This window comes from Schistocerca nitens, chromosome 6 (genome assembly GCF_023898315.1).
Source record: "Schistocerca nitens isolate TAMUIC-IGC-003100 chromosome 6, iqSchNite1.1, whole genome shotgun sequence".
Classification (NCBI taxonomy): domain Eukaryota; kingdom Metazoa; phylum Arthropoda; class Insecta; order Orthoptera; family Acrididae; genus Schistocerca; species Schistocerca nitens.
The window spans coordinates 57518178-57524502 of NC_064619.1; the positions used below are offsets into that span (position 1 = coordinate 57518178).

The 6325-nt window shown below is 42.3% G+C and overlaps 1 pseudogene; it reads right to left on the bottom strand.

Annotated features, from left to right (window-relative positions):
* Positions 1-3997: 3997 nt before the first annotated feature.
* On the bottom strand, positions 3998-4115 carry LOC126191900 (5S ribosomal RNA; annotated as a pseudogene).
* Between the last annotated feature and the right edge of the window lie 2210 nt (positions 4116-6325).

Here is a 6325-nt window from a genome sequence, read left to right on the forward strand (position 1 = left end):
ATGTTCTTGAGGACAATATTATGGAAATGGAAGAGGATGTAGATGAAGACGAAATGGGAGATAAGATACCGCGTGAAGAGTTTGACAGAGCACTGAAAGACCTGAGTCGAAACAAGGCCCCAGGAGTAGACAACATTCCATTAGAACTACTGATGGCCATGGGAGAGCCAGTCCTGACAAAACTCTACCATCTGGTGAGCAAGATGTATGAGACAGGCGGAATACGCTCGGACTTCATGAAGAATATAATAATTCCAATCCCAAAGAAAGCAGGTGTTGACAGATGTGAAAATTACCGAACTATCAGTTTAATAAGTCACACCTGCAAAATACTAACGCGAATTCTTTACAGACGAATGGAAAAACTGGTAGAAGCGGACCTCGGGGAAGATCACTTTGGATTCCGTAGAAATGTTGGAACACGTGAGGCAATACTACCTTTACGACTTATCTTAGAAGAAAGATTAAGAAAAGGCAAACCTATGTTTCTAGCATTTGTAGACTTAGAGAAAGCTTTTGACAATGTTGACTGGAATATTCTGTTTCAAATTCTGAAGGTGGCAGGGGTAAAATACAGGAAGCGAAAGGCTATTTACAATTTGTACAGAAACCAGATGGCAGTTATAAGAGTCGAGGGGCATGAAAGGGAAGGTGTGGTTGGGAAGGGAGAGAGACAGGGTTGTAGCCTATCCCCGATGTTATTCAATCTGTATATTGAGCAAGCAATAAAGGAAACAAAAGAAAATTTCGGAGTAGATATTAACATCCATCGAGAAGAAATAAAAACTTTGAGGTTCGCCGATGACATTGTAATTCTGTATGAGACAGCAAAGGACTTGGAAGAGCAGTTGAACGGAATGGACAGTGTCTTGAAAGGAGGATACAAGATGAACATCAACAAAAGCAAAACGAGGATAATGGAATGTAGTCCACTTAAATCAGGTGATGCTGAGGGAATTAGATTAGGAAATGAGACACTTAAAATAGTAACTGATGATGGTCGAAGTAGAGAGGATATGAAATGTAGACTGGCAATGGTAAGGAAATCGTTTCTGAAGAAGAGAAATTTGTTAACATCGAGTATAGGTTTAAGTGTCAGGAAGTCGTTTCTGAAAGTATTTGTATGGAGTGTAGCCATGTGTGGAAGTGAAACATGGACGATAACTAGTTTGGACAAGAAGAGAATAGAAGCTTTCGAAATGTGGTGCTACAGAAGAATGCTGAAGATAAGGTGGGTAGATCACGTAATTAATGAGGAGGTATTGAATAGGATTGGGGAGAAGTTTGTGGCACAACTTGACTAGAAGAAGGGATCGGTTGGTAGGACATCTGTTGAGGCATCAAGGGATCACAAATTTAGCATTGGAGGGCAGCGTAGAGGGAGACCAAGAGATGAATACACTAAGCAGATTCAGAAAGATGTAGGTTGCAGTAGGTACTGGGAGATGAAGAAGCTTGCACAGGATAGAGTAGCATGGAGAACTGCATCAAACCAGTCTCAGGACTGAAGACGACAACAACAACAAGCATATTGCTGGAATATTTGTGATCGCACCCATTTACAAAAGTTATGATACTTGGTTCAGTAACTTCTTACCCCACTGCATGTGTACAGATGTGAAGAAAAACAGTTTTCCTGGAATCAGCTTCACCGTCAACAGCATAAAGTAACGAGCCTGGCGCGAAAGCAGAAATAGACGTTACCCACACGTAACGAAGTTAACTCAGGTTGCCAAAAAGATATACACCACCTATTTCCTGAGGAACAAAACTTCCTGTGGCAAAAATTACACAAAATACTGCCTCTTTTCTTCACACAGATACCTTACACTCTTTTTTCACACTGTTCCCCTTTGCATTTAAACATGTATTAAATATCATATTTACACACAAACACGCTATATTGTCTGCTTTTACTTACGACTGCTCCAATCACAAATGATAGTCCTCAGACTTAAAGAGATAAAACATTTCAACATATCTACTCTACTACCCGGTCCTCCAACCCTGTGTAAAAATACATATTTTGCGAAATATAATGTAGTTTACAGATAAACACACATATGTTTCTATAGTTTGACATACTAATCATTGACAGTGTGGACGAAAGACATAGTCGGAAAATTAGTAGTGGCATTTAATAATGAGGTTGACGCAGGTATTCCAGAAACAGGAAAACTTTTTTTCTGTTTACCTATGGCAGGCATTACGAAATACAAGTAAAATGAAAAAAAATCATTATCTTTCAGCACCCATATTACTGGTTTCTGAATTCTGTGTTGTAATAAATATACTCGTAAAATTATGAGTGCTACCGATTCGAAGAGTTATCTCACTTCTGTTCCCATGCGTCGAAACGTACTAATGTACGTAGACCTGTAAGACTTTCTGCTGGTGTTAAATGGAGTGGTGTGTGACACATACAGAAATGACTGAAGCATCATTACGCTCTAATTGGCTCCGCTTTGCGCTAGTGGATTTTCCGATAAGTAATCTGCCAGCTATTAATACTGTGCAGCGCTGCTAGGAGGAAAGTTTTCGGTATGAAATGGTACTCGCGTGTATCCACTGTTATTCCGCGGATAAGGGGCGGGACTAAGGGCTCTCTGACCACGACGTATAATTTAATTGCAAAACCATTTTAACAGGCATAAAGCTACACGCAGTATTTCATCTGTAGAGCAGTTAGTTTTGCAGAAAATGGGAAATGTCCAGCAGAGCGTCAGTAACGCTGCCGTAATTACACGGTGCTAATTAGCGAAATATTTGCACAAGTGTGCATTCACATGAGTGCTAATGGGCGAACCAGCTGGTACTTTCATAGTGGCACTTCCCATTCGTGACAGCAGACCGTTACGCCTTTGTCGTTTCATTTCTGAATGACCGCCAGCGTCATCAGAGGCGCTGAGATGTTAAAATTGGAAACTGCATCCACCCGAACGATCTCCACAGCTGTTCTTAAGGTTACGGTTCAATTTATGTCCTGTACTTTACAGGCTACATTACAATGCTTGTAATACTACATGTTTGTATTGTGTGTATTTGTGTGTGTGTGGGTGTGTGTTTGTGTGTAGAGTGTATTGTAATGTTTTGTATGTGATGGTGATGAGAGAGGGATGAGGGTGAAACATTATGCAGCCATAGAGTTTACTACTAGCGAATAGCACCAAGTGGGATTCCACGGCTAGCGCAGGAACTTCATGTCCCCACCTCTCTACTCTCATTGCAGCCCAATACTAACTATGGAAATTGTTTCTGCCATTGGTTCCAAACCAGCTCAAGTATCTGTTAGCGACCTCGGCCACGGAGATGGGGTTTCATACGTCCTGTACCTGCGGTGTTTGTTCGAACTGCGTGCGTACAGTGCCTATGATTATATGTTCCTGCATCAAACGGAGACAGAAAGGCCTTCTCACAAATAAAAACTAAAAAACTAAACTAAACTCCTCCCGTACAGGCCATGAAGGCCCAAAGGTACCGACCGGCCGCCGTATCATCCTCAGCCTACAGGCATCACTGGATACGGATATGGAGGGGCATGTGTTCAGCACAGCGCTCTCCCGGCCGTTTGTCAGTTTCCGAGACCGGAGACGCTACTTCTCAATCAAGTAGCTCCTTAGTTTACCTCACAAGGGGTGAGTGCACCCGCTTGTCAAGAGCGCTCGGCAGACCGGATGGTCACCCATCCAAGTGCTATCCCAGCGACAGCACTCAACTACAGTGATTTGACAGGAACCGATGTTACCACTGCTGCAAGACCTTGACTTCTTCTGACAACTGTTTTTAATACAGTAAGCACTCCGTCTGCAGGCCACAAGTGGCCCATCGGGACCATCCGACCGCCGTGTCATCCTCAGATGAGGATGCGGATAGGAGGGGCCTGTGGTCAGCACACCGCTCTCCCGGTTGTTATGATGGTTTTCTTTGACTGGAGCCGCTACTATTCGGTCGAGTAGCTCCTCAGTTGTCATCACGAGACTGAGTGCACCCCGAAAAATGGCAACAGCTGATGGCGGCCCAGATGGTCACACATCCAAGTGCCGTCCACGCCCGACAGCGCTTAACTTCGGTGATCTGACGGGAACCGGTGTATCCACTGCGGCAAGGCCGTTGCCCTTTTAATACAGTAAGGGATAGGGGATTATATGGCACCCTAGACAGGTTACCCGAAAATGTGCCCCAACGTGGTTGGAATTGTACATGGCAACGCAAGATCAAGCCACATAAAGCTAGCAGGCAACAGAAACAAAACAAGTAAGATGGTGTCAAAAAGCATCAGTATAGGGCAGTAATATCTGCCATAATTTACAACGACTCCAGTTCTGTCACAGTGTGGTAACAACAATGGAATATCAGAAACCGCGATTGTTGTTTTTGAGCTACGTTTCACAACAGGAGAAATAGATTAAGTAACACTTCAAAAGACTGTTCAAATGAATCAAGTAATGATATTGTTTCTACAGTTGCTAGTTTTAATCCACTGTACCACATCGTTGATACTACGTGCATTGAACATAAAGAGATTTCTATTGATTCAAAAGTAGTTCGATTTTTAACTGAAGTGCGAAAGAGCAGCTTATAAAATGACTGGTGTAATACTGACAGTGTATGTGGGTACAGATGATCTGAGAACGTATATCATTCTACTCCAAGTCGCCCATTCCTAAACGTTTGTGATAGGAAAGGGAAACTTTGGAGGGACGCCTTATTTTGAAAGCAGACTGAAAGACTTGCAGGCATCAAGGCACCCCATGAGGGCGCTTTTTTGTGGGCGGAATGCGTGAGATGACACCAAAATATACTAATCTAAGAAATATACAAGACAACATCTGTTATGTATTGCATGTCATTAAAACGAAATGCAAGAAAGTGAGTCATATGCAGAAAGGGTACACACCTACGGGCACAACCATCACTAGCACTAAATTACTGGGATAAGGTTGGGGGACGGGGGGGGGGGGTACAGACTCAACAGATGGGGTATGCATCACAACAAGGCCTGAAATGGAGACACCCCTTGAAAAAAGATGAAAAACTGAGGACGTAAAACTACTTTTCGAGCGTTCTGGATGACTCAGACCATATACTTCAGTGGTGCTTAAAACTCCTAAGCTGTGACAATTTTAGTCGTATTTAGCGATTACAGAGTATAAATAAAGTATATCAGATTCACAATTAAATTTATTGGCAATGTATTTGTGATTATAATGTATTATGTCCTAAACATTGTTGAAGGGAAGAAAAAAGGAAAAATAATACCTATAGAACTTAAGTCATTACGCTATATTTAGGTCAGTTAAAAAACTGATTTGTAAAATTCAATAAACTGGAACATATTTTGTAAGAAACTTTAGCTTAGCATCAATTTTTCGCGTTTTAAAAGACAAATAATATTGACGAATTGCCTTGACTGTTCTTCACTACATTTCCTCTCGACAAATACCTCGAGTATAATGTTATTATTTGACCAAAAATGGATTGTCGAGCGGCGTTCGATTGTTATCTATCTGCTGCTGGACAACCCTACTACAAACTTACAGCAAAACCGAGCCGACTCGTCCTTTATCTGCCTCATTCCTTCGTCACTCGTAGTCGTACTAACAAAAGTCATTAGAACATAGAAAATTGCCTTTTTTGTGAAATAGAAATGCATTTGGCTTTCTGGCACGCTAGTAAATCCAGCAAGCCATTACTTTTTACTGCACAAGATCTCTTAGTATGTGTAATTAGTTAAGCTTTGAAATGTTCGTTCAACGGTGTCACTTTTGTCAATTAAAACTCAACAAGTTTAAATTGCTTTTAGAAAAATACTGGAAGGGGGAGACGTGCATTCTGACTCATCCCCCACCCCCACCACCCCCGTGGTGACGCCCACGCGTATAAGCCAAAATATTATGACTACCGTCTTTACGATGTATTGGTCTGCTTAGGAACGCTATACAGCGCTGTTCCTGTGTGCCATGGATTCGACAAGTCGTTGGTGGGTTTTAGATGGTGTTCCCATAGGTTACATTCCACTGGTTTGCGGGCACCAAGCTAGTGACTGCCATCGTTCCACATGTGTTTCATCGTGTTCAGATCAGGCGAATTTGGTGTTAAAGCATCTCCATAAATTAAGCATCATTCTGCTCAAGACACTATAGCACGATTCTGGCCTTGTGACACAGTCGGTCATTCTGCCGGAAAATCACAAACTCGTAGGGGAAGACAGTAAGCGTGAAAGCATATAGGTCGTGCGCAGTAATGTCCATGCAGGCTACAGCTGTTATATTGCCTTCGACTACTACCACAGGTCCCATGGAGGGCCTGGAGAACGTACTCCATA